The sequence below is a fragment of the Canis aureus genome, chromosome 4 (assembly GCF_053574225.1).
Source record: "Canis aureus isolate CA01 chromosome 4, VMU_Caureus_v.1.0, whole genome shotgun sequence".
In the NCBI taxonomy this organism is placed as follows: Eukaryota; Metazoa; Chordata; class Mammalia; order Carnivora; family Canidae; genus Canis; species Canis aureus.
In genome coordinates this window covers 31,801,209-31,809,793 of record NC_135614.1, presented here as the reverse complement: position 1 = coordinate 31,809,793, position 8,585 = coordinate 31,801,209, and the positions used below count along the sequence as shown (strand labels likewise).

General features: G+C 36.3%; 1 pseudogene; it reads right to left on the bottom strand.

The window, feature by feature from the left end:
• Positions 1-254: 254 nt before the first annotated feature.
• LOC144313112 (small nucleolar RNA U3) lies at positions 255-341 on the bottom strand (annotated as a pseudogene).
• Between the last annotated feature and the right edge of the window lie 8,244 nt (positions 342-8,585).

Below are 8,585 nucleotides of genomic sequence, written 5' to 3'. Positions count from 1 at the left end.
TGAGATATATATGTTAATAAATCTCTGTTTTTTTTCTTGTCAATCTGTCTTTTGTTATAGAACCTCAGTCAAGAAACTACAAGGGTAGAAAAGGGAAAAAAAAAAACCTTCTTTCTTCCTTTTCTACACATGCCTATAGTAGGAAAAATTATAAGAAATTCTTTGAGTTACATATGCCAGTTTATAGTCATTATCTTTAAACAGACTGTTGATACTCAGCTCTCCAAATACATTACTGCTAATTACTACCAATTCCCTTAGTGGCAAGAGTAAAGGGAAGCTGCCAATGTCCTGACAAAAAATTAACAAACTATAGAAATGATCCCTGAAAGTATAGTCTTCTGACAATAAATTAACACATGAAAAACCACCAAGATAAAATGATCAAAAAAAGGAACTATAAAAAATTGGAGGATCATTTACAAAATAAGCTTTCTGTTATTACCTCAAACTATCCTGGTTACCATAAAATCTTTGCAAGCAAGCTCTAATTTATTACTTTCCTTATTACTTTATTACTTTCCTTATGCCCAGAAGAGAGGCAACCCATATAATCTAATCAGTCCTGTGAAATTTCAAGATTTTAATGCTTGACACCTCCATAATTCTGATCACACTACCAATATACTGGAGAGGGAGAGCAAGAGGCTAGGTTAATATTCTTTAAGAGAGAATATATATATATATATATATCCTGAAATTATCCTATATATAGGATATATATCCTGAAATTCTTCTTGTCATGTCAAAAATGGTTTGCTATTTTCTCAAGACTCATAAAGACTTCTTTAATTTATTATGAACATTCTTGATTTTTCTAGGGCTTCCCTAAAAAAAGTATCACAAATTACATGGCTTAAACAACAGAAATTTATTTCTCGTAGTTCTGGAGTTTACAAATCCAAGATCAAGGTGTAGTCAGAGACAGTTTTTTAATGAGGCCATGAAGACAGGATGTGTTCCAGGCCTCTCTCCTTGACATGTAAATGGCCAACTTCTCCCTGGGTCCTCACATCATCTTCCTTCTGCCTGTGGCTGTGTCCATACTTCCTCCTCTAAAGATGTCTAAAGACACCAGTCATATTAAATTAGGGTCCCCTAATGATTTCATTTTAACATAGTTACCTCTTGAAAGATCTTCTCTCCAAATAGGGTCACTCAGTCACTGAGAGTAAGTAATCTCCAAATACAGTCACATGTGAGGGTAGAGGTGATTGGGAGGGACACAATTCGACCCACAACAAACTCTTTGCCAAGAAATCTTTCTCCGATCACTTTGGTTAGTGATCAAATTATCTGATGATATTTGTCAATTTGAGCAGATAAATCATTTGGGAGAGAGAAGTTGCAATGAGCTCAAAGTAAGAGTCCTTAAGTCACTGATAACTTTGACTTTAACAAAATATAATTTCAACATTACTTTTAATCCTTTTCGTCACTATTCTTAGAGCATACAGAATGGACAAAACAGTCATTAGTGATAGTTAAAAATCCATAGATTTAGAGACAAGTAACCTGCGGTGAGTTCTGGTTTCAACTTTGGGGCAGCTTGGGTAGAAATTCTTCTTAGTTAGTTATAGAAAATATACTTGTTAGTTAACCATAGAAAATATCAACTCAATAGAATATTGTAAGAATTGAATATACTGATTATGCGAGAATGTTCTGTAAACAGTAGGGTCCAATAGAAAGTGCTTATAAGAATATACCTTTTGAAATTAGAAGCTCTGAGTCCAGGTCTTATAGCTACTTATTTGCTTATTCTTTGGACAATTCACTTAACTTCTCTGAGCCTTGGTTCTTCATCTCTATTAAAAGGGTGATAGATCTTTTAGACATATGTCTCGATAAAGGAAAATATTAGATATTGGCCATCATAACATTAAGCATATTAAATTCTTACACAACAACAATTTGAACTTTTATGAGCTTTGAGGCTGTATGCATTCATTCAATAGCCAATAAAGCCCCTCCCCCAAAACCATCAAACCTAAGGTGATATTTTGCTCCTTTTAATCGTAGATTGCATGTAGCTTGCAACTTTATGATACTTTCCTTTGATTAAATTGGACCTTCCTTACTATTACTCAGTGAATTTAGGACAGCTGCTGCTATGGCTTCCTGTGAAGGCAGTGATAGCTGCGTGTGTGGATGTGGTTATGTGTGGGGGTATCTGTCTATCTGTTATTGCTGGAGATGGGGAGGGAGCAGTTACCAAAGTTGAGCCTTGATAGACTCCATCAGTCTGTCTAGACACCATGCCTGAAGGCATAAAACTTGCTGAAGGTGAGAAAAGGGAAAAAGGAAAATGAGAATCAAAGAACTAGTTCAGAAAATCATTTAAACCAAAGAAGGACAAAGCAAGAGAAAATCAGAAAGTGAGATTGGAAACAGGGCCAATGATGAGATTTGGCTCACATGCATCAAAGGAAGAAGATCTGGGAATACACTCTTGAGTTAAGTCAGCCTAACATAAGGTCCCTACAACAATCATTTCAAGATTATTTGGTATGGTTCTCCATACTAACATAGGGGGAAAAGATAATGGTCAGTTTTTAAAAATTGCTCCTTAGTTCTTGTCAGGTAGAAGTACAGGGGTGGAAGAAAAACCCCTGATCATATTACAGTTCTATAATTGGAACAGTTTTAAAGTTCATAAACAGAATTCTTTCTAGCTCTAGGGGAAGATTGAAATCAGGGACTCTCAATTAATTCCTGTTAATACTTTTGCTTAACATGTATTGACTAGTATAGGTTGCTATTCGTGGGGCAAGAAACCAGGCAAAAATGATGAATAAGGTGTCCACCCCACCCCAGAGCATCTCACAGACTTTAGGCAAGATGGCCACATACACAGAACACTGCTGTCTGCCACAGAACACTCTGAGATCAGTAAGGAACCTCTGGAGGCCAACAGGAACTCTCTTAAGTATCTTTAGAAGTAGAGAGGCCAGTGTTTCGATTATGTATCTCAGAAGCACACTTCTACTGAGTGCCACACTACAAAGTTTGGGGCCCTCTTAGCAGTCTCTTTATCTTTTACCTTTTCCTTACACAATATCATCTTCTAAAACTATCTCTCAGTAAAGAGAAGGAAGAGACTGCTTCTCTAAAATGATAAAACTTGCCTATTTGACTACTCCTTCCAGATGTCCATAATAAAGACCAAAACACTAAACAAATAGGAAATATCTAAAATTATACAGAACTTTTTTCTAGAATATCTGCCCAAAATACCAAAATAAATAAGAAATATCTGAAATTATTTTAAAAATCTGTAAAATGTGCTGAACATGGGATAATATCAAAGAAAACAAAGGTAAGAGATTTCACATATATAAAAAAAAAGCCCTTTTGGAAAGGAAATAGGAGAATAACTTACGAAGAATCCTTAAATAAATCAGGGATAAAGTCGAAGCTGGGATGGAAAACAGACTGTTGAGCTCTTGGAGTAAGGAATTAGTAAATTGATTACTGGGGAAAGTTCACCATCAAATTTCCAGATTAAAAATGAGAAAGAGAGAGAGAATGAGATAGAGAGATGGGGAGAGGGGGGAGAGCTGGCATCAAGATTCTGAAAAGGTGAGTACTCTAACACTCTATAAAAGACCCAGGTAAGAATTTCTCTCCAAATTTAGCCCCATCAATATATGAGGACAACAATGAGTTATCTCTCTCTCCAAACCCCACAGCAGCAGGTTGGAGAAGATGAGGAATGAAATTCATAATGAAGAAGTAGACTATAAAACAAGCACGTAACAGACAAGAGTGGGTCATTCAACCTAGGGGGAATGGATCAGGCCTCAACTGTGTATACTTTACAATAACCTGGTTGTTGGTATTTGAAGAAGGTGGCACTAATAAGAAGGACATAGATGATGTGTGGATGTTTACAAGAACGCATGTAACAGGAAACACAACCAGCTTCTGAGTTCCGCCATTTCATTTATATAGCCATCACCAGTGACGTGAAGCTCGAAGTTGGGTTTTGCATATTTTCTCTTCTTATTTCAGTCATATTTCTCCCTTTGTCCTTACTGTAGCTATTTCTACATGAGTAAATCTATGTATGTAATGTATGTGGGAAATTTTACATCCTCTGCAGGAGGCACTGTGTAAATTAAATTTTCCCTGCAGAGGATAACTTGACTGAAAAGAAATAAGATACTAACTGATTTCATGTAATGCATCCTAGCGTTCAGGCACTTTCCTGAGATATCACTATTATTTCACTTATGAAATTAGTGAACAACCCCATGCATTCTACATTCTTCAAATTTTTTGTATAAAGAAAATGAGACATACAAGAGTTAAATAACTAGTCTTGATTTTGTTGCTAAAGGGAAATGAATCCCACATTCTAAGCCAGTCCTTTTGACTCCAAAGTTCATGTTCTTTCGTCATGTCCGCAATGTTTCAGGAAGGACGCTTTTAAGCAAAAGAATCAATAAATGCCTCTCTATGCAAACTGTTTTGACTTGCTTCCAGAATTTTGTCATAAGGCAAAGTTAAAGAAATATATCAGTTTCTAAGCTTAAAATAATGTACCTTAAACGGTCTGCGCCCTTCCCATTTGTAAAGTATTGACTGCTTTTCTTTCTTCTATTTATCATTTATTTTAAACACAAAGTACTGTTTTCATTTACTTTCATGTTTATACACTAGAATTATTAATCACAATGTCATAGATATTAATCACAATAGTAATAGATAGCTTGGAAGGAAGGTGGGGTATGTTTACTAACTAATCCAACAGTAATTGAACCATGAAACTGAAAAACACAATATCTCCTTGAAGAAAAAGAATCTTTCAAATATCTTCCATCATTCATTATCCATTGGAATGTTTTATGAACTGCTGCTCCATGCCAAATGATCCGCTCAGTGCGGGAAAAATTCATAGGTGATAATATTTGTATGCTTCTAAGGATTTACAATGCAGTGGAAAATACAACCTCTTTTAAAACAATACAGTGAGGGCTATAATAACTTTTATCTAAGGTTTGTTCACTTGGCCCCTAAGAGCGGATGTTACAATATCAACTGGCATTTGACTTTTTTTCTATTTCCATCTCACATGGTTAAATTTTAGCAGTGTGTGGAAAGTTGTAAGGTGAGAAAGATAAATGGCTTAAGAATTCAAGTTACATCAAGAAAAGTATATATAAAAGAAACAAAGATGAGACCATATCTCTTGTGAAAAATATAGTTCATGTCCCCAAAATGCATATCTCATTATGATAAAAACTAAATGCAATGCTAAAGGAAATAGCACAAACTAAGATGCTGAAATAGTTTGTTTATAAAGAGAGCCCAAGATATGGTTCTAAACTTCAAACAGGATGCTATGAATGTGGATTTAGAAACAGAAAAAAAAAAGATAGAAAGGATTTTTTTTTTAAAGATTTATTTATTTCTTAATGAGAGACACAGAGAGAGAAGCAGGCTCCATGCAGGGAGCCTGATGTGGGACTCAATCCTGGGACCGGGGGATAATGCTTTTTTAATGGTAGAGGAGAGTCACTTGATTTGTTGTTCCTAGATTCTTGTTTGATTCATGAGTGAGCTCCATGGGATCTTTCAAATCCTGAAATTGTTTTCAAAGTATCGTGCATATGTTCATCTTTTCCAAGGTGAAGGGTCTAGATTTTATTAGATTCTCTCAGTTTACCCACAAAAGGTTAGGAATCAGAACAGAGAGAAGAAAAATTGAGCAAACTACACCTCTTCCAAACAGAGTAATTTATATTTTTAAAGCTATGAGTAGACACTTCCTCATCATATATAAACAGAATAAATAAGCAGTTTTCAAATATATGCTTTGAGTCAATAGCATTAAAAAGAAACAGATCATTTTATCCAAACAGGAAACGTACAAATGATGAGAGATAAGCAGCAGGAGATTGTGACCCCCGAAAATAATGATGTTTACTCTGCATGACTTGAGCATCGTATCCTTTCTATGAATTATCTGGCCATAAATAATAAGATAAATGCCTTGGGATTTGAGTATGTGCACAATGACTGATTAAGATCAAGGAATCAGTCATGAAATGTAGCTGAGGCTCTTTGGTTTATTTGGAGGAGGAGTAAAAATTACGAGACTGGGGCTCCATTCACTGTCCAGAGTTTTCTGTTGGTCTCTCAACGTATATTTCTAACATAAATTAAAACATGACTTTCATAAAACATATCAAAAATAGTTTAACTTATTAATGTGATAAACAATGGGCTTGTGAAGCTGTTACAAGAGCATTTTAGGAACAGAAATTTATATAGTTGGATGAAACTGGGGTAGTGAAATAATTTTGCTAAATTAGATACACAACTAGTCAATAATCTACAGGGCAATAAAACTGTGGATCTTTGGAGTTATATTTTGCCATCTGAAAGAAAATCATTTCCATTCCGCTGATCAAAAGTCATATACAACTCCTCAGTCTCTATAGTTTATATGTAATTTCAGTGTCTGGACTCTAATCAATAATAAATCAAAACCCAGAAAGGTACTTTCTTCTAGAGAATTAAATAATTCTTTGGCAGCCCTAAGACACAGTTTTCAAGTATAACATCACAAGGACATATAGTCTCAAGTTTTGTGTGATTTCTCTTAACAGGTGTCAAGATTCTATCACTGATAAGAGGAAGTTCCTTCTCAGTGACATGACATCTGTAACCCCTTCCATCTTGCTTTATGGATCATGCTTACCTTGCTATAGAGAACACTACAGAAGGTTCAAATGGAGGATTTTGCTAAATTTTTCAAGGATTCAAGGACAAAAATAAGAATTTTCATGAGAAAATTACAGTTGGGAAGGTGAGAATAACCAATAATATGCTACTTATGCAGAGGTCTATAGTTCTGTTTGGCCCCATTCAGGGGTACCTTGCTTTTTCCTCTGGGCAAGCACAGTTTAGAGGATTAGATGTGGAATCTAGGGCAGCCTGGGTGGCTCAGTTGGCTAAGTATCAGACTCTTGATTTCAGCTCATGTCATGATCTCAAGGTTGTGAGCTTGAACGCCCAGGATGAGCTCTACATTGAGTGTGGAACCTGCATGAGAGTCTCTATCTCCCTCTGCCTCTCTCCCACCCCCAGGTCATGTGTGCACACGTGTGCTTTCTCTCTCTTTCTCTCAAGAGAGAGTACTGGTTGGGTGTCTGCTCCTCTGAGGGCTGAGGCAGAGGAGTACATCCTAATGAACCAGTCTTTTTCACTCTTTCTGTCCAGAGCCTCTCTCTGGATACCTTAGGATAAGGCTTCTCTTCCTCTTGCTGCTTATATTCCAAACACAGTTCCAATAGCTGACTCAGATCTAGCGTCTGCCATTTCTCACATCATATCTTCTAGATTATGAGTTCCAGACTCCAAATTGTGGCTAACTTTCTAGATTATAGGCAGAACCCATAGGCTTCTGATAAGTTCAGGATGTTGGCTCAGAAGAGGGAGCCTTCTCACCAACTGTAACACTGAAGAAATCATGGTATTGACCATAAGTGTTTGCTCTCAAGTCTGTACTAATTGCAGAGCCTCCATGTGCTCATGACTTGGCCCTAGGCCTATGCCTTCATACTCTCCTCTTCTCTGCCAAGAAGAAATCTTGGTTCCATAGCCCAAATTAAACCATCAGCTATTCTCTCTGCCATGTGTAGAAGCACCCGCCTTGTCAGTTCCAGGCATCCTATACTTAGTCCTAAATCCCCAAACTGCCTATACTAGTGGAAGGAGCATATTTCTTTCTCAGTGTCAGCCCTGCACTGCCATGGTTTCAGTTTGGCAGTTAAATCTGTTTGTAACTTTTACAAATAAAGAAGAATATGAAATATTCATCCACAGGAATTTAACTCAGCAATTGTGTTCCTTTTCTCCATCAGTTCATCTAAGATGATGTATCTGACATAGATGCAGATGCCATAGGAGCAGTACCCCAGCCATATACCTTGAGCTCCAACCACTTTCAGAAATGACTTTCTGAAAATGCAAAATAACTTCTTCCACCAGATTTTATAACACATTCAAATGTGTTTGATACATTGTTAAGACTGAAGATTGGGAGGATGGGGATGGGTGAGATTCACGTGGACATATTACATATTCACAAAGCTATACCCAGGATGCCTACAAAGCACTCTACTCATCACTCATTCTCTAATTTCCTCTACATGTTCTCAGTTCAAAGTTTTACTTTAAAGCCTTTGTGCTAGTCTATTCAGCTATATGTTTAACTTCTACCTCTAGCACACTCAAATAACTGACTCATTGAAGTTAGTTGTACCCTAAAAAGCTCTTCATCAGTTGTTAAGAAAATAAAATATTATCCATCTTGCTATACATGTATAAAATTTAGAAACAATAAACTGTTCTTACACCAATTTGTTATACAATAGCCATGTGATAATAGGGAGGAGCAATTATCCTTACTTTTTAACACAGCAAGAAACCTGATAGACTACCTAAAAAGGTTAAATAACTTAGCTACAGTCAGAGGTGTGAGGAGCTGGTAATCTGTGATTCAACCTTGAGTCTTCTCTCTTATTCCATAGTTACCCCACAAGTAACTCCTTCAAGCAGAAAAGAACATTACA